Raw genomic sequence first — 19,290 nt, 5'->3', positions numbered from 1 at the left:
TATGCAAATGCACACAAACTCTAACTCAACTCACTATCAAGATATAAATCTAAGGGCCTAAAATGTTCTCTTATGTCTCTTCCCAGTCAGTGCTCCTGGGTAATTACCATAATTTTTGTTTTTGTTTTTTCCCACTAATGGATTAGATTAGTCACTACTAGAACTTCATGTAAATGACATCATACAGTGAATATTCTTGTGAAAGTCTTTATTCAGCTTTATGTTTTCTTACTTTATTCATATTACCGCCTATATCAATATCATATCATTTTATTGCTAAATACACCATTGTATTAATTCACCAACAACAGTTGATTTGTCCCAGTTTTTGGGTGTCATATATAAAGCTACTGTTAAGCTGCTTTTACCAGCAGCTTTTTATGGATATTTATTTGTATTTCTCTTGAGTGAAACCTAGGAGTAAAATTTTTGGTTCCTTGTCAAATTCTCCTTATAAAAATAAATAAAATAAATTACTGTTCCTTTTTTTAATATAAAAAGCAAAAGAACACAACATGTCAAATGAAATAGACCAAAGGACTCCTACTGATTCTTATCATCATGATGCAAAATGAAAGTATTGTTTCATGAGTAATGAGCTAATGTAGACCTAAGCATGTGATAAACTAAACCCAGTTTTATGACTTTTAATGTGTTATGTTTATTTCCTTTAAAGACTGTAGGATTCACTCATCAGTTGAAAGTATTTTGGTAAATTTATTTCAGAGTGTCAGATTCTCACATAAGATTTTCTGTAAGGCTCTTTATCTACTATTGAATGAACATACATCACATATGGCATCTTAGGCTTCCAGGTAGCAAAAACTAGCATTTGTTGAACTTTGTTTCATGTGCATTTCTACATACTGCATCCAACACGAGGACTTGAATTTATAATATGTAAAATTCTAATTATAATATGTAAATTTCCAATATGTATATATGTATCCAAAATAATTTAAATTGAATTTATAAAGTTACCATTAGAAATAAGGGACAAAACAATTACTCTGAAGACTACAGATCCCTAAATAGCTTTAAAAATGTATCCAGACATCATGTACATAAGAAATTTTAACAGTGTCCTTCAAGTAAACTATAGAATCTAAGGTAGTTTTATCTCACTACAAATTATGTGAATAGTTTGTAAAATTCAGGTTTTGGTGCTAAACATGTATATTAAATATAAAAATGTTTCAATGCCAAGATAAATCTGTTTTTGAAAATCCACAGTAAAACCAAGTGATTAGAAATGGAAAGCTTAATATATTTTCCACAGTTTCCATGAAAAATACATCTAAATAATGTACATAGATATAAATTTTCCACATACATACTGCAGCTATTCCACATATGTTTACTTTACCACTAAAGTTTTATGTTAACCATTAAATTTAAAAAGAAGATGAAAATTTATGTTCATCAAATAAATTTGGATGCATCTAATAATACATATTCATTTTACTGAATAATATTACCATCTGTTTCCATATTTATATGGTTATTTGCATAAGAAAGATAAAATTAAACATATTTACAAAATTTATTTAATGATAATTATAGTCAAGTTCAATTTTATGTGGAGATAAGTCTTCTTGGAGCTTAAAAAGTAATTTTTCCCAAGCCCTTCAAATTAACTTAACCATAAAAGCATAGTTTAATCATAAACCCATAGCATAGTCTGCCTTTACATTATATGAAGTTCCAGGTTTGCTTTTTCTTCATGTTAGGACATATATATATGCATGTGTGTGTGTGTGTGTGTGTGTGTGTGTGTGTACACAGAACCAATTTTATCTTTTTTTGAAGAAAAGTATGCTTTCAATTAAAAAGAAATGACAACTCACCAAAACTGACAAATGGTAAAATTCTTTACTCTTCCTAAAAGGTAGAGCAATGGAATCTGTATTTAGTTACATGATGACTTTTATATTAACCAATTATATCTAATTTCATCAAACATAGTTTTATGCTCTGCATTTTGTTATAAAAGTTTTTCTCTGTCTCAATTAGATACCACGTATGAAATATTAAAATTCTCATATTTATTTCTATTTGAGCCCTGGCCTAGAATTTTGCAATGTTGATTTCAATTACAAGAGAAGCCCATGAATACTAGAATGGGTAGCCTATCCCTTCTCCAGGGGATATTCCCAGCCCAGGAATCAGACCAGGGTCTCCTGCATTACAGCTGGATTCTTTACCAACTGAGCTATCAGGGAAGGTTATATCTAAGTACCTATCTTTTCTCCATGGGGGTTTTGGGCATAGAGTAATATGTGCAGAACACTTTGTGTGAGATCTTTTCTCTAAAGAGTTTTGCTGGGAAGAATTTCCTGAGTAATATTAAGCACTTTGGAAATTCAGAGTTTAAGGAAAATTAGTATTCTTGTTATTTTTTGTACTTATTTAGAACCCCATTTTAATGAAACCAAAGTTATAGAAACTACCTCCCATGTGCCCCTAAAATATACTTCAACCTGGTCAGTTCTACGTTGCTGTTTAGTTGCTAAGTTGTGTCTGACTCTTTTTGCTAGCTAAGCATTATTACACATTCTATTAGTTGCTACAGGATGAAGAGTAAAAAGTGAAAACAAATTAAGGTAAATTCATCAACACTATGCTAAAGCTGAAGCTCCAGTACTTTGGCCACCTCATGCTAAGAGTTAACTCATTGGAAAAGACTCTGATGCTGGGAGGGATTGGGGGCAGGAGGAGAAGGGGATGACAGAGGATGAGATGGCTGGATGGCATCACTGACTTGATGGACGTGAGTTTGAGTGAACTCCGGGAGTTGGTGATGGACATGGAGGCCTGGTGTGCTGCGATTCATGGGGTTACAAAGAGTCGGACATGACTGAGCAACTGAACTGAACTGAACTGATACATTTAACTACAAAGTGCTTTTAAAATAAACAAAGACAGAGTGATGATGCTTGACCCTTGAGCAAAACTGTGCCTGTACCTCTTATGATCTTGGTGAAATAATTGAAACTAGGTCAGATTATGCTTAGTAATAACTTCTATATAGAAAAATCAAAATCAAATGTTACTGTGTAAGTTTTAGAATATTTATTCCTTATATTTTAGATAAGTATGAATATGAAACATTATTTCACTCAAGATGTACAAAGCACATAAAGTAAAAAAAAAATAAAAACAATGAAAATATGTTAAATATATTAAATGAATATATCAATTAAATAGGCAAGTCCATCAGATGCTTAACAAGGTAAACAAAAGTTTACCACTAGGTAAACAAAAGCCCACTAGGTAAACAAAAGTTGCTTGTTTGAAATAAAAGTGGCTCTTTTTAGAACTAATTTGAAATGTTCATTTAAAAAAGAGGTATTAATAGATTCTCTTCATTTGCTGTCCATGACTAAATTATGAATTTGACAACATACTGGTAACGTAACTGAGAAGTTGTGCTATACATATGTATACCAAAGTTGAACATATACTGTATTCTTGAAATAAACTCTATGTTTGGAGGGGTTGCTATTTTGTAAAGCCTGTGACTATGTCTTTAATGACCATTCCAAATTGCAATTTATCACCTAGTTGTAGAGTTTACTGTGATTCATTGTGATTTTTTATGTTAAATTGCTATAATGTCAACATAACAATATTTAAACTTCTTTAAATTCACTAGTGTCAGATAAGACTTGACATGTTAGGACCATATTTACAAATTATCTTGTAGTAAATATATCTAGTATCTCACCATATAATTTCATAGCAGTATTTAAGATTAGTTTATTATGGCCAGGATGTAAAAAATATCCTCTTTTTTTTCCTCTTTCTTAAGACAGTGATTTGATATGCATCATAGGTATTTGAATTCACTTTCTAGAAATCTTATTTATGTGGTATAAGTTATTCAATAAAAATTTTTAAGTGCCTAATATAATGCTAAATTTGTACAGATTATTCCTTTATTTTGTATGCATTTTACATAATATTAATAATTTATACATTTTATTTGGCACAACAAATATGGTTGAGGTATACCTATAAAAAGAAAATGGTTTAGTCCAACTTCTCTGATAGGTGTTATTCTTTAATACTCAGACCATTGTTTAATGTCCTCTCTAATATAATAACACTCAGATTGAAAAACAAATTCTGTCATTCATCTTATTTTCTCCAGGAAATTGATGCTAGAAGAAACAGTGTTCATTTATATATGTACTATAATTTCTTACTCTCTACATTTAACTTATCTTCATCTACTTTTGAACCTTTTGATTTTAGTCCAGAGTATTTATTAATGTTTACCCTTACCATTTAAATTTAAGTTTCATTTATTGTAATATCAACTATTTAATTTTTCCCTTGCCTCTTTATTAAAATATATCTAACTCAACTTTATTATATCATATTATTAATAGTACAGATTTTCTTTTAAATTATTTCAGCTGCTGCCGCTGCTGCTAAGTCGCTTCAGTCATGCCGAGTCTGTGAGACCCCATAGACGGCAGCCCACTAGGCTCCCCTGTCCCCGGGATTCTCCAGGCAAGAACACTGGAGTGGGTGCCATTTCCTTCTCCAATGCATGAAAGTGAAAAGTGAAAGTGAAGTCGCTCAGCCGTGCCTGACTCTTAGCGACCCCATGGGCTGCAACCTACCAGGCTCCTCCATCCATGGAATTTTCCAGGCAAGAGTACAGGAGTGGGTTGCCATTGCCTTCTTCATATTATTAATAGTACAGATTTAATTTTAAAATATTTCAGCTACATATCCTCATGTATCCAACTTTCATTTATTGCTTGTTTTATTATTGTTCATTTCTCAAATTATATTCCTCCTCGAATATGTCTCTAGAAATTTTCACAGAATTATAGTTTTATTGCTGACAGCCTAACTAAAAATACTGTTCTACTATCAAGTTGAAAACACAAACCTACTACACATCCAATGTTGTTTTCACCAAAGATGATTGCTAATCAAAATGTTATGCTAATAGTGATTGTTACACGTTTAACCCTTGGCCTTTTTCTACTTCTGAAGAAAGGAGAGAGGAGAAAAAAGAGGAGAGGAGAGAGGGAGGGAGAAAAGAAGGAAATCGCATATATATTTTGCAATACAGAACTTTTTCTTTTGGTCTGTTTCTATTTATCAATTTCTATAAAAAATCTTCTAGCCCATTTTTCACCTTCTCTGCAGAATTCCAAGAGTGGTCATTCATTTATTGACTGTTCCAAAAGATGGAACTCATCTTGCAGAAGAGAATAGACTACTCCCAGAGAGAACATAGTTTCAGTATTTCAGGAATGGTTCAGAATCATCTAGATCCTGATTTACTGAAATCTGATTTGAAAGCTTTTAATAGGGAACGAGGTACTGTATTTGAAAAGAACAGACTCTAAGAAAGAAATGGCTCCGTGGTTTCATTTACTGTTACACTAGAGGATAAAATATCTCACTTTTATTTACCATAACAACAATGTTGGTTTTAAATATGAATTATTTTAATTTTCCATCTTTTGCTGAACTCTTTTATACTTCCTTTGGTTAAAATACATTTTGTTCTAGAATTATTACATTGACTATAAACCTTTATTACTTCATTTCTCATCTGCCTTGGTTTTATTGATCACAGTTATAGAGCAAAACAAAACTTTGAAATCAAATATAAAGTAGCACACATTGTTAAAACATTTCAGCAGAGATAACTTGAAGAGGTAATTTGTTTTCCTTTGTTTTAGACGGAAATGAAATGAAGTATGTCAGCAAAATGACCTCCAGAGTCCCTAAAATATAAATTCCCCAATGCTCCAGTAAAATATTCCTGCCTTCAGTACTCAACTCATGCCAAGATTTAATGATCTCCAAAGTATTGATTTTTATCTTTAGTTTCCTGAAATAATAACTTCTTATGATAATAAATCTTCATACTCTAGACAAATCATCATGTGTAGGGAAATCAATCTTCTTTTTACACAATAATTTTGTGGTCTATATATTGAAGTCTTCTTTTTAAAGAAATAGGCACTTATTTCAACGCTAATGATCCATTCCTTTTTATTCAGTTTGCATACTATAGTCTAAGGTTCAAAGTAAAGCAGTATTTCTCGCTGTTACTTTTCCCAGTAGAATCTAGACTTCTTCCTTAAAAGTGAAAATATCTCATCACTGTTATTAATTTCATTTACAGTTATTATTTATTTATTGGGAGATTTACCTGGTGGCCTAGATCATAAAGACTTCTGCAATGCAGGAGACTTGAATTCTGTCTCTGAGTCGGGAAGATACCCTGGAGAAGGAAATGGCAACCCACTCTGGTATCTTTGTATGGAAAATTCCATGGACAGAGGATAAATGTTTTAAAAGTTATTAGTGTACTGCCATCCTCTCATAGTTTAAAGATAAATGTGAAAACCTAGCTTCTATTCTGAAATATTTTTAAAATACATATACTAATTTTGTATTTTTTCAGGTTTATTTTGGGGTTCTCGTTGGAAACTTGAGAAATCAAACTCTGAGGCAATGCAGGTTTCTACATAAATAAGTTTTTTGGACGCAGTGAGTTGTCAGTATATATAAGAGATGTTTGTGGATATCTCTGTACATAAGATCACCTGGGGAAAATAAGGAGAAAAGAGAACAAGAGAAACACAAATGAAGACAAAAGCTGAGAAATCCCAGTTTTGAAGGGTGGGTTGGAGAAAGGAAGACTGGACTGCGTGAAAGAATGAATGTGCAGAAAGAAGTAAAATAACTGAATGCGAGTAGTAAGCAGTGAATGTGAAAGTCAGAAGAGGAAGGGGTTCTAGTGGGAGAGAAGGGCTGACTTAGTGAGATGTTACAGATGATCGAACTAACCTGTGAATGCATCCATTGAGTTTGCAAAACAAGAAGCTGTTAATCATCTTGTTGGGAACAGTTTCATTAAGAAGGAAAAATGAAAATCATGTGAAGTAGGTTATGGAATAATTGAGATGTGAGAAAGTCAAGACTTCAAGTTTAGGGCTTGCTTTGAAAATGCTTGCATGTGAAGGGAAGAGAGTAATAATAGCTGGGGAATAGCACTCTTTTTTCTTGTCTTTTTATTTTTAAAGATGAGAGGGATGAGCTTGAGGACAATTGTCCCAAAATATCTTTCTATTAAAACAGATGTAATAATCTGTTCATTTCTTTCTTAGTGCTATGAGTGAATTTTAGGAGTTAGGTGGCCTCTTTCATTTTAAATTTCCCTTCACCAGTTTATTAGGGAGGAAGAATAATCAATTGTCCTCATTTTTTTTTTTCAGAATGCAAAGTCCTTTTACAGCTTTTATCTCAACCAACTAGGAAATATTAAATATGATAGTTTTGCACATTTTCTTCACTCAGCAATTTAAATCTTGATCCGTCCTAGGGTTATCCGTAGTGAGAGAATAAATAAAACCATTCTTCTTCTATAGAAGGGGACAATGTCTGGGCTGTCCTCTGTAAACCTATAACCCCTGAATCCTATGACAGTGCCTTCCCCTCCCCCACAATGGAACAGTCTGAGAAACCTTGCTTTCTTCAAATAACACGAAAATGCCTTTTAAAAAGCTGTTGCTAGGTACCTTGTATAAGTGGAGTCAAACAGTATTTGTTCGCACCTCCTGTATATGAGTGGAGTAAGAAATGGCAACCCACTCTAGTGTTCTTGTCTGGAAAATCCCATGGACAGAGGAGCCTGGTGGGCTACAGTCCATGGAGTCACAGAGTCCGACACGACTGAGCACACACACACAACTGTGTGTACTGGAATACATTTCAGAGGTTAATATACGTCCTACAAACAGATTGTATCTTCTTTTCACCCTCCTATACTATAAATAGGTTATCATTTGCTATCTGTTTTATACATAGCAATGTTTATATGTCGATCCTAGTCTCCCAATTTATTCCTCTTTCCCCACTGGTGTCTATGCATTTATTCTCTATGTGTGTGTACCTATTTTTGCTTTGCAGATAGGTTCATCTGTACTATTTTTTCTAGATTCCACATATATGCATTCGTGTCGGATATTTGTTTTTCTCTTCCTGACTTACTTCACTAGTGAACTCTAGTTCCACTTATGTGAGGTATCTAGAATAGTTAAATTCATAGAGTCAGAAAGTACACTGATAGATGCCAGGGACCAGAGTGTGGGTCAGGGCGAGAAGGGGAATGGGAACTTAGTGTTTAGTGGGGACAGAGTTTCAGTTTAGGAAAGTGAAAAATTCGGGAGATGGATAATGGTGAGAGTTGTGCAGCCATGTGAATGTACTTAGCGCCACTGAACTGTAAAGTCGAATATGGTGAAAATAGTATGTTTTATATGATGTGATTTTTATTATAGTAAGAAAAAAATTTTAAAGCCTTTGCTATTGTGAATACAGGTTTAGTGGAGAGAGGTAGAAAAATAATTGGATCAATTCATGTCATCAGGTTTTAAAATACATTCTGATAAATTTTGTAAAGAAATTCTTGTTCCTCCATAGCTACCTATAAGGCAAATCAAATGGTTTATTAAAGCCGTGTTTATAGTCAGAGTTATGCTAAATGAGATGTCCCAATGCCTAATACATTAAAATTACAGGATCTTTGTGAGGTGGCATCATATTTAATGCTTCTCTTCCAAGTGACATCTATAATGGATTAAACACAGTGAATAAAATATCTAATGATATTTCTTCTTGCTCACCTCTCAAAACTGATTATTTGCATTGAAGAGGTACTATGCGTTTACTAACATAAGCATAAAATTTTTATATCCAGTCTAGTTATACAGAGCAATGGGGATTCATGCTGCCCCCCTCCACCCTCCCATCATACTACTTTTACAATAGAAAAGCACCTTTTTAAAAGGATCAGAGATCTGAAGATTTTAAAATCTCCCAGGGGCTGTCCATGTCAGGACAAAGAACAGCTGTAAACGAACAAATAAATTCAAAAGGTCTAATCAGTGTGCTCTGGGGTATAGTAATGTCTGAATCAATCCCACTCTTCAGTTTCAATCTCTGGGGAAAGCAGTGCCATCCACCCAAATCCAGAGCTCTGCCTCACTAAGTGTTGGTTAATGGTCCATTAAGAAACTTGAACAGCTTCCAAGATATTTTACTTTTGTTCTTTCTTTCATCCCTCTTCCTTGTGGTAGGAGCAATTTGTCTTTCCTCACGCCTACCAACACTCTCAGATGGGAGTGTTCCTACTCAAAACTGGATTCAGCTTTGATGTAGCTGGGGTTAATTGTTTTGAGGTAGGAGGGATAAGGGGAAACAGAGGTTTTTGTTTTCTTTCATACTCTCAAAGCTCAGGTTATGTTTCTGAACTCAATATAGTAAGAGGCAGCAATTCATATTTCTAATAAATCCTCTGATTTAAGCACCAAGTGGGGCCAACCCTGCTATGCAACAATGTATTTGAACCCTGGATATGTATTACAAGCATGGTGTCAGACACCCAGCGGAGTACAAGAGATAAAGATTTGAGCCCTGCATGGCACTTCATAACTTGGATAGAGAAACCAATTACACAGGTGGAAATGCCAGAGCACTAACATGAAAGGACACACTCATGTGCACAGAAAATATCCTGCTGAGATTGGCCATGCAGCAGCTGGAAATGGAACACAAAGTATAATACCATTGTCAGGTGATGAATGGATGTGGCCATCCCTAGACTAGCAGCATCTGCTGGTTCTTAACTTCTCCAGCTTTCGAGTCTGCGTTCTCTCCGGACTCTTCTGACCACTGGGAGAACCTAGGGAGGCTTCAGAGATCCACACGTACTCACTGTGAAAGGGATATCGATGTGCTTTGCTCTGTTTGCTCTTCATCCAATGGTAAAACAACGTGAAAATAATCTTGAACCAGCAGTGAACTGTCTTTATTGCTAGTCTTTGAAATGCAACCAACTCTGTGATATTTCTTAGAATGACTGCCAAGCACAGAGGGCTTAGAGTAATGGAGTACACAACCTTATAATTATCACTGAATACCTACTATGAGTCCTGCATAGGAATTAATTAAGAAAAATTACCTTGTGGCAGAGGCTATAGAGGAAATAGGGAGATTATAATGCAAATTTGATCTGTTTATATTTTTCTTGCATCAGAATATGTCTTGTTATAACTTGTCCTTCTCCATAAATTCAGCTTCCAAATGTACCAGAATGATTTCTCTGGCCACTGTCTACAATGTGACCTTTAAGTGTCAGCTCTTATTGTAACCGCCTCATTGTCATGGGGTTTCCTTATCCATATCTTACTCAAATAGTACCTCTCTCTTGTCTGACTTTTCACAGTACAGAAATGGGGAAGAAATGGGTTTATATGGTTCAAAAGATTGATGGCTACATCTTATATGGATGATAACATGTACTGTGGGCTGCCTAACAGGAATTTTGAGTATGCAGCTCATGTAACTTGATTTTCATGCCTAAAAATATAATATGAACACACATAAGTGTATATATAATTTTATATATGCAAATACAAGAGTATATTTTCCATGCAATTTGGGCAACCATTTACCCTTATTAACTATTATAATCTACTGGACTATTGTTTTACTAGTAAACCAGGTTCTGTGGTATTTTATCTGCGTCTTGTACCTGTTCTCTTTCATTAAGGTGATGTGACAACTGCCTAATGTTCATTTCCAGGGTAAATGAGCAAAGAAAATATCTTAAATTTTTTGAGTACACTCACATTTGTGTACAGTCCATTGTTATCAAAATAACACCCCTATTGGCAGACCATGTTATATTTTTATTGTTCAGAAAATCTGATCACAGTTTTATTTTTGTGTTGACTGTTTTGAATATGGGCTTCCCAGGTGGCACAGTGGTAAAGAATCCTGCCAAAGCAGAAGACACAGGAGATGTGGGTTCGATCCCTGGGTCAGGAAGATCCCCTGGAGTAGGAAATGGCAACCCACTTCAGTATTCTTGCTTGAAAATTCCATGGACAGAGGAGCCTGATGGGCTACAGTCCAAGGGGTTGCAAAGAGTCAGATGTAACTGAACACATGACTGTTGTGAACAGAAAGGGCAGTCGTTTCCTGTTCCCCACTTCCTATTCATGACTACCTGGTGACACAGCATCATTGATTTGTGTAGTGATGTACTTTGTGATTCGAGGACTCGTAAGACTAATACAGTTTGGTGTTGGATAAGACTCTTGAGAGTCCCTTGGTCTGCATGGAGATCCAACCAGTACATCCTAAAGGAAATCAGTCCTGAATATTCATTGGAAGCACTGATGTTGAAGCTGAAATCTCAATACTTTGGCCACCTGAATCGAAGAACTGACTCATTTAAAAAGACCCTAATGCTGGGAAGGATTGAAGGCAGGAGGAGAAGGGGATGGCGGAGAATGAGATGGCTGGATGGCATCACCGACTCTGGACATGAGGAGTAAACTCTGGGAGTCAGTGATAGACTGGGAGGCCTGGAGTGCTGCAGTCCATGGGCTTGCAGAGTAAGACACAACTGAGCGAATGAACTGAACTGAACTGAACTGATATGAGAAAAGGGCTTATCTTATTAACACCAGATTGGCAACTAGGTTCTGAAGCAGAGGACTAAAATGTGCTTAAGAGAGCTGCCAAAACTGCGGCAGCATCCCCTACAACTTAGAAGAGGTGGGAGTCAGCTACATTCAGCCTGTGGGCTCCATGTTTTCTAGTCTAAACTCTGGGAGATGGTGAAGGACAGGAACGCCTGGCATGCTATGGTACATGGGGTCACAAAGAGTCAGACACAACGGAGCAACTAAACAACCACAAATGATCAGAATGAAGAGGTGTGACAAGGGTTGCATCAGAATCTCAAATTCTCGGTTTAGCAGGAAATGCATTGGCTTTTCCTTTCCATTCACAATGAGGAGAAAGAGGTTAAGAAAGGGCTAGTTAATTCTCACTTGGACCCAGCAAGCTCCATGGAGTCAATATGTTTCCAAGGGCTCAACAATCTGCTCGTTCTAAGTGTCAGTGGCTTGACTTAGGCTGTGAGGTACTTAGTGGTGTATTCTTGTTGTTGTTGTTGTTGTTGTTTTTAACCTTGTTTGACAGTTTAGGAGCAACAAGCCCTGTTTCACTCCCCATCCTGATTGTTACATGTTTAAAATGGAAGAATAAGGTAATTATATTTCCCTTCTTCAAAGAGTATAGCCACATTTTAAGAATGTTGCTTGCATCTTCATTCAGAGGCTCTGTTTTATATCTTTGAAAATGGATCCTTTGCTGACACTTAAATAGTCTAGATTTAGTGAGTCAAGGGAACAGTACAAGTATTTTGAATGCAATGTTGTGAATCACTTTTTGTATATTCTGTGAATACTAGTGAAATATTACTGCATTATAACGATTCTTCATTGTAAATAATGTTTTATTTTTCACAGTTAGAAGATATAAGGGCTGAATGTGTCTGAATAAGACTGGCATGATTCAGCAATCAATCTGAAAATATGGGTGCATATGTTAAGCAACACTCTCTGAAGAGTAGTAATATAGCCTATTGTCAGTATTTGGGGAACTGCAATAAAGTACCTCTAAGAACAGAAAAATGAGGAATGTAAGATGACTTTTCTTTTAACTGCAGGATAAATGCCCAATGAATCAATGTGCAGGTATGGAATCACCTGAAAGAGACAAAATTGTTTTACCATAGTGATATTGGGGCTATAATGTGAATAAATATATTAGTATATCCAAAGGGGAAAGTATAGTTGAGAAAGAGTTCGTTGACTGGCGAGACATGGGAAAAATGAGTATTTCAGAGGGAAAATTGGCTCATTCAAATGCTGCCAAACAGAAGGCACTTTCACCAATGGATGGTCTTACCTTGATAAATTGATCGCTTTTTTGCATTTTCAAAGTATTTTTTAAATCAATTTTTATTGAAGTATAGTTCTTTTACTATATTGTGTTAGTTTCTACTGTACAGCAAAGTGAATCAGTGTATGTCTACGTATATCCCCTCTTTTTTGGATTTCCTTTCCATTTAGGTCACCACAGAGCATTGAGTCGAGTTCCTGTTAGTTCTTGTTAGTTTTCTATTTTATACATGATGGTAGTGGTTTAATTGCTAAGTCAAGTCCAACTCTTGCAACCTCATGGACTGTAGCCCACCAGGCTTCTCTGTCTATGGGATTTCCCAAGCAACAATGCTGAAGTGGGTTGCCATTTCCTTCTCTAGGGAATCTTGGCAGCACAGGAATTGAACCTAGGTCTCCTGCATTGCAAGCTTGTTCTTTACCGACTGAGCCACTGGGGAAGCCCCAGTTTTATTTTATACATAGTAGTGTATATACGTTAATCTGAATCACCCAATCATCCCACCCCCGTTTCCCCACACTTTTCCAGTATCTGTATGTTTATTCTCTACATCTGTGTCTCTATTTATCTTTTGCAAATAAGTTCATGAAATATTTGGTAATTTAACTGGCCTTAAATATCTGAGTACTTAGGTGTTGAGCAGTCTTTTGATTATTCTTTGACTTCCCATTTATGTCAGCACAAATTTCAATTTCTCTAATCAGTGTTACTGTTATTTCTCATGGTAAGTAAATACATTAGGGTTTGAATTTTATCCTGATTGGAACTATGTTTTAAATGAGTACATTGGCATCCTGATGTTATATATCTCTCTCAACTGAACATGAGCTCTCCGATGAGAGAAGGGTCCTTGTCTCTACAGGGACAGAGTGGGGTTAAGGTACACTCGAGGTACAGGATCAGACCTAGGACCCAGACAATCCTCATTAGCCTGAGAGGGTTCTATGGAAACAGCCCAGCTTCAAGGTATGTCTCCTGCTGGAGATTCCTAATGATGTTCTGGACCCATTGCAAGGATTTTAACCAATTTTCATTTCAGCTCAGTTCAGTTCAGTTCAGTCGCTCAAAGAGTCATGTCCGACTCTTTGCGATCCCATGATTCTCAGCACACCAGGCCTCCCTGTCCATCACCAACTCCTGAAGTTCACTCAGACTCACGTCCATCGAGTCCGTGATGCCATCCAGCCATCTCATCCTCGGTCGTCCCCTTCTCCTCCTGCCCCCAATCCCTCCCAGCATCAGAGTCTTTTCCAATGAGTCAACTCTTCCCTTGAGGAGGCCAAAGTACTGGAGTTTCAGCTTTAGCATCATTCCTTTGAAAGAAATCCCAGGGCTGATCTCCTTCAGAATGGACTGGTTGGATCTCCTTGCAGTCCAAGGGACTCTCAAGAGTCTTCTCCAACACCACTATTCAAAAGCATCAATCCTTCAGCGCTCAGCCTTCTTCACAGTCCAACTGTCACATCCATCCATGACCACTGGAAAAACCATAGCCTTGATTAGATGGACCTTAGTCAGCAAATTTTCATTTGCAAGCTCCAATATTGTATGATAACATATGTGTAGTGAAGTTATGTAACTATCCCATTGGGCCATGCATTTTGAATTTTGCATTTTTACTTTAAAAAATATGAACTACTTTACCTTATATAGTTATTATATTTAGTATATACATAAGGTTTTATTGTTGTTCAGTTGCCCAGTTGTGTCCGACTCTTTGTGAGCACGGACTGCAGCACACCCGGCCTCTCTCTCCATCACCATCTCCAAAAGTTTGCCCAAGTTCATGTCCATTGCATTGATGATGCAACCCGGCCATCTCATCGTCTGATGCCCTCTTCTCCTTCGGCCCTCAATCTTTCACACATTCGGGACTTTTCCAATGAGTCAGCTGTTCGCATCAGATAACCAAAATACTGGTGTTTCAGCCTCAGCATCGGTCCTTCCAGTGAGTGTTCAGGGTTGATTTCCCTTAAGATTGACTGGTTTGATCTCCTTACTGTCCAAGAGACTCTCAAGAGTCTTCTCCAGCACCACAGTTCAAAGTCATCAATTCTTCAGCACTCTTCTTTTTTACAGTCTAGCTCAAGACTATAACCTTGACTATACAGACCTTTGTTGGCAGAGTAATGTCTTTGCTTTTCAACACACTGTCTAGGTTTCTCATAGCTTTCCTGCCAAGAGGTTTCTGATTTCATGGCTGCAGTCACCATTTGCAGTGATTTCAGAGCCCCCCAAAATAAAGTCTGTCACTATTTCCATTGCTTCCCCATCTATTTGCCATGAAGTATTGGGGCCAGATGCCATGGTCTTCGTTTTGTTTAATATTTAGTTTTAAACCAACTCTTTCACTCTCTTCCTTCAACCTCATTAAGAGGCCCTTTAGTTCCTCTTCGCTTTCTGCCATTAGAGTGGTATCATCTGCAGATCTAAGGTTGTTGATATTTCTCCTTCTTATCTTGATTCCAGCTTGTAACTCATCCAGCCTGACATTTCTCATGATGTGCTCAGCATATAGGTTAAATAAACAGGGTGACAGCAGACAGATTTATGAACGACTAGAACAAGCTTTATTCCATATCCCGTAATTTCCTACATATGTTGGCGTTTTAGTAGCTGTTAGAAAAGTATAAACATTATACATGGTACTTTGCCAATGTAGTTATTTTCCTGTTAATAAAGCAAATAAGATTTTAAAGAGAATTTTTTAAATACGTGCATACTATTTCATAGTGAGCTTGTACCATTAATGCATTTGTTTGATTTTGTCTAGATAAATATTCAGATGGCTTTCTATTTTTGCCACCATAAGTAAAATTGTAATAAGTATCCTTAGATAGAGATGCTTTCACACTGTTATTTTCATATTTGTAGAATAGCTTCCTAAAGTTGGTATTGCTATGTAAAAATGTGCATTTTTTAAATATGTGAAAGCTATATCACATTTTATTTTCTAAAATGATATTAATATTTTATACTTCTGCATGTTTAAAAGTGTTCCATTTCCAGCTTCCTTACCAACTCTTGATGCTAACTCTCCTTGTATATTTTGCTTATATGATGGGAAAAAAGGTATTTTTTTGGTCACCTTAATTAGCATTTTAGGCTCCCCAGGTGGCAAAGTGACAAAGAATCCACTTGTCAATGCAGGAGACACAGAAGGTGCTGGTTTAATCCCTGGGTTGGAGAAGAAATTAGCAACCCACTCCTGTATTGTTGCCTGGAAGATACCATGGACAGAGGAGCCTGGTAGGCTGTATCCATGGGGCTGCAAGGAGTCAGACACGACTGAGCAACTGAGCATGCATGCAATTTACATTTTACTAAATATTAAACAGATTATACATCTATTTATATGTTTTTTGGAGATTTTTATTCTCTTCCAAAAGATCTTTTTACATGTTTTTTTTCTATCAGAATGTCTTTTTTCTTATTAATTTGTAGGTGCCCCCTCCTTTTTTTTTTTTTTTTTGTGCTAACACTGTAGTATCTTTTTTGTTCATATATGTTATAAATCTCTCCCCCTACTCTGTGGTTCCTCTTCTGACTTCATTTTTGGTGACTTGGGTTTATCTATAAATACGTATATTTTATTCATAAATTGTCCAATATACTCTGTTACTTTTGGCTCCAGGCTTCCTGCCTTACAGAACTCTCCCAACAGTTAACAGACTATTTTTATAAATTTATTATAATATTTTATCCTCTTATGTATATGTGTAAATCATTGTTGGTTTATCTGTTTTATACATAGTGATGGAGGTTTAGTTGCTAAGTCAAATCCAACTCTTATGGTCCCATGGACTGTACCCCACCAGGCTCTTCTGTCTGTGGGATTTCCCAGGCAAGAATACTGGATGGGGATTGCCATTTCCTTCTCAAGGGGATCTTCCTGACACAGGGATCAAATCCCTCTCTCCTGGTTGGCAGAGGGATTCTTTCCTGCTGAGCCACTTGTGAAACCCTGTAAATCATTATCCTACCCCAATTTAAATTTTATGCTTTGACCTAGGAGTCCAAGATTGTTTTCTTTTAGTACATATATTTTAGGTAGGAAAACTCAGGACATTACTAATGATATTAAGATATACATTCTTTGCTGCCTATTCGTATATCTTTGAGAGGATAAATAAAGCATCTAATCAAGAAATAAACTTATTGTATAAGTAAGACACTGAAGAATTGATGCTTTTGAACTGTGGTGTTGGAGAAGACTCTTGAGAGTCCCTTGGACTGCAAGGAGATCCAACCAGTCCATTCTGAAGGAGATTAGCCCTGGGATTTCTTTGGAGGGAATGATGCTGAAGCTGAAACTCCAGTACTCTGGCCACCTCATGCAAAGAGTTGACTCATTGAAAAAGACTCTGATGCTGGGAGGGATTGAGGGCAGGAGGAGAAGGGGACGACCGAGGATGAGATGGCTGGATGGCATCACGGACTCGATGGACGTGAGTCTGAGTGAACTTCAGGAGTTGGTGATGGACAGGGAGGCCTGGCGTGCTGTGATTCACGGGGTCACAAAGAGTCAGACACAACTGAGCGACTGAACTGAACTATTTAGACCGCCGATCTTCAAATCTGAGGACGTGTTGATATATTATGTACTGCATAATACATTAAGTAAGATGGCAAAGATTTCAGGTGGTCGAAAGGTGAAGGTGTGTTATTTTATTGTCCCTGTAGTGATATGTTTGGAGAAGGCAATGGCACCCCACTCCAATACTGTTGCCTGGAAAATCCCGTGGATGGAGAAGCCTGGTGGGCTGCAGTCCATGGGGTCAGTAAGGGTCGGACACGACTGAGCGATTTCACTTTCACTTTTCACTTTCATACACTGGAGAAGGAAATGGCAACCCACTCCAGTGTTCTTGCCTGGAGAATCCCAGGGACGGGGGAGCCTGGTGGGCTGCCGTCTATGGAGTCACATAGAGTTGGACATGATTGAAGTGACTTAGCAATAGCAATAGTGATATGTTACAGATTGCTACTTTCTAGTTTATGAAATCTTGGGATGTTTCTGGGACGTCAAAACCCAGCAGTGCACACTGGTGCTGGATTACATTTTTGAGACTGAGTTTTGGGTGAAGTAGAAAGAAATAGCTTTATTGCTTTGCCAGGCAAACGGGGCCACAGCAGGCTAATGCCCTCAAGACTGTGAGTCCCACCCTGGCAGGGATAGTGAGGAGTTTTACAGTGTTCCAGGAGCACGGTGTGATCAGCTCATGGACATTCTTCTGATTGGTTGATGATTAAGCAATCGGAAATCAGTATCACCAACCTCCTGGTTCCAACCCCTCTGGGGTCTACATGCTTGTGGGGAGCATACAGTTAACTTCTTCCACCTAGAGAGAGGATTTCAGTATCTGCAAAACAGCTCAAAGGACATGGCTGAGGATATTATCTCTAGGCCTTGAGGAAGAATTAAAGATACTTGAATTTGTTGAATGGATAAAGTAGTATTATTTTGTCTTCCTTGACTATTGTCCTTTCTGCATTTTCTGACTACTCTGATTAAATGTATTCTTTGACTAAAGCTTTCATACAGACAAAAGGCAGGCGGAAGACATGCATGGGTGTCTATCCTGGGAAGGCCTCATAAGATCCTGCTCAGTTGCAACTTCCAGGCTTTTTGGCTCATCTAGGATGAATCCCAAGAGCCTGGGTGGCTATGCCACTCGGACTTTTTGGTTATAAGTATCGTAAGGTAGAATTAATAGGTTAAAAGTGAAGATTTTTCCCATTTAAGAATGGGCCTTAGGCACATATTCATATAAACATAAAACCTGTGAACAGCTGGCTAATTGAATTCATTCCTTTGATTATATATTGTGCTGTTTCCCTAACCACTGAAATAAATGATTCAATAAAAGGATTATCCCGTTTATAACTATTCTGTTAAACTAGGTAGGAGTGACAGTGAGGAATACTTAGTTGAAATCAATATGGTTTTAGTTCTTTTAATTGTGACAGAGTGGGATGGAAGGTAGAGTCGAGAGGAAATCAGGAGAGAAGCACACAAAGAGGCTGAAGTCCCCGAAGCTGCTTCCCCTATTTGCATTAGTCTTGCCTTGGATTTCCTTTGTTTTCATGTCAAATATATCTGTGGACTATGGATGAATTTTCACCAGCTCTTAGCCAAATGAATGTTTACCTAGGGCAGTATTAATCTGCAGTGGTCCAGTATTCTGAAATGATGCCATTCTCTTATTCTATATTTGTTAAAGTACCATTCATTTTATGAAGCCATAGTGATCACTTTTGTTGCTTGATTAGTTTTATTTAATTTTGTTTAACCATCCTTACATCACAAAAGTCTCCTCCATTTTATTAACTTATTAAATTTGCTTAGGGACATGGGTGTATGTGTGTGTCCGTGTGTGGTGGTGGTCTGTGAGATTCATAACTTTGGAAATCACTGTTTCAGAAGGCATGATATGCTGAGGTATATTAATCCCAACCATGTTTTAAAGAAGATATTGACAGTCAGGT

This window comes from Capra hircus, chromosome 27 (assembly GCF_001704415.2).
Source record: "Capra hircus breed San Clemente chromosome 27, ASM170441v1, whole genome shotgun sequence".
NCBI classification, from domain to species: Eukaryota; Metazoa; Chordata; class Mammalia; order Artiodactyla; family Bovidae; genus Capra; species Capra hircus.
Note: the sequence above shows the minus strand (reverse complement) of the source record.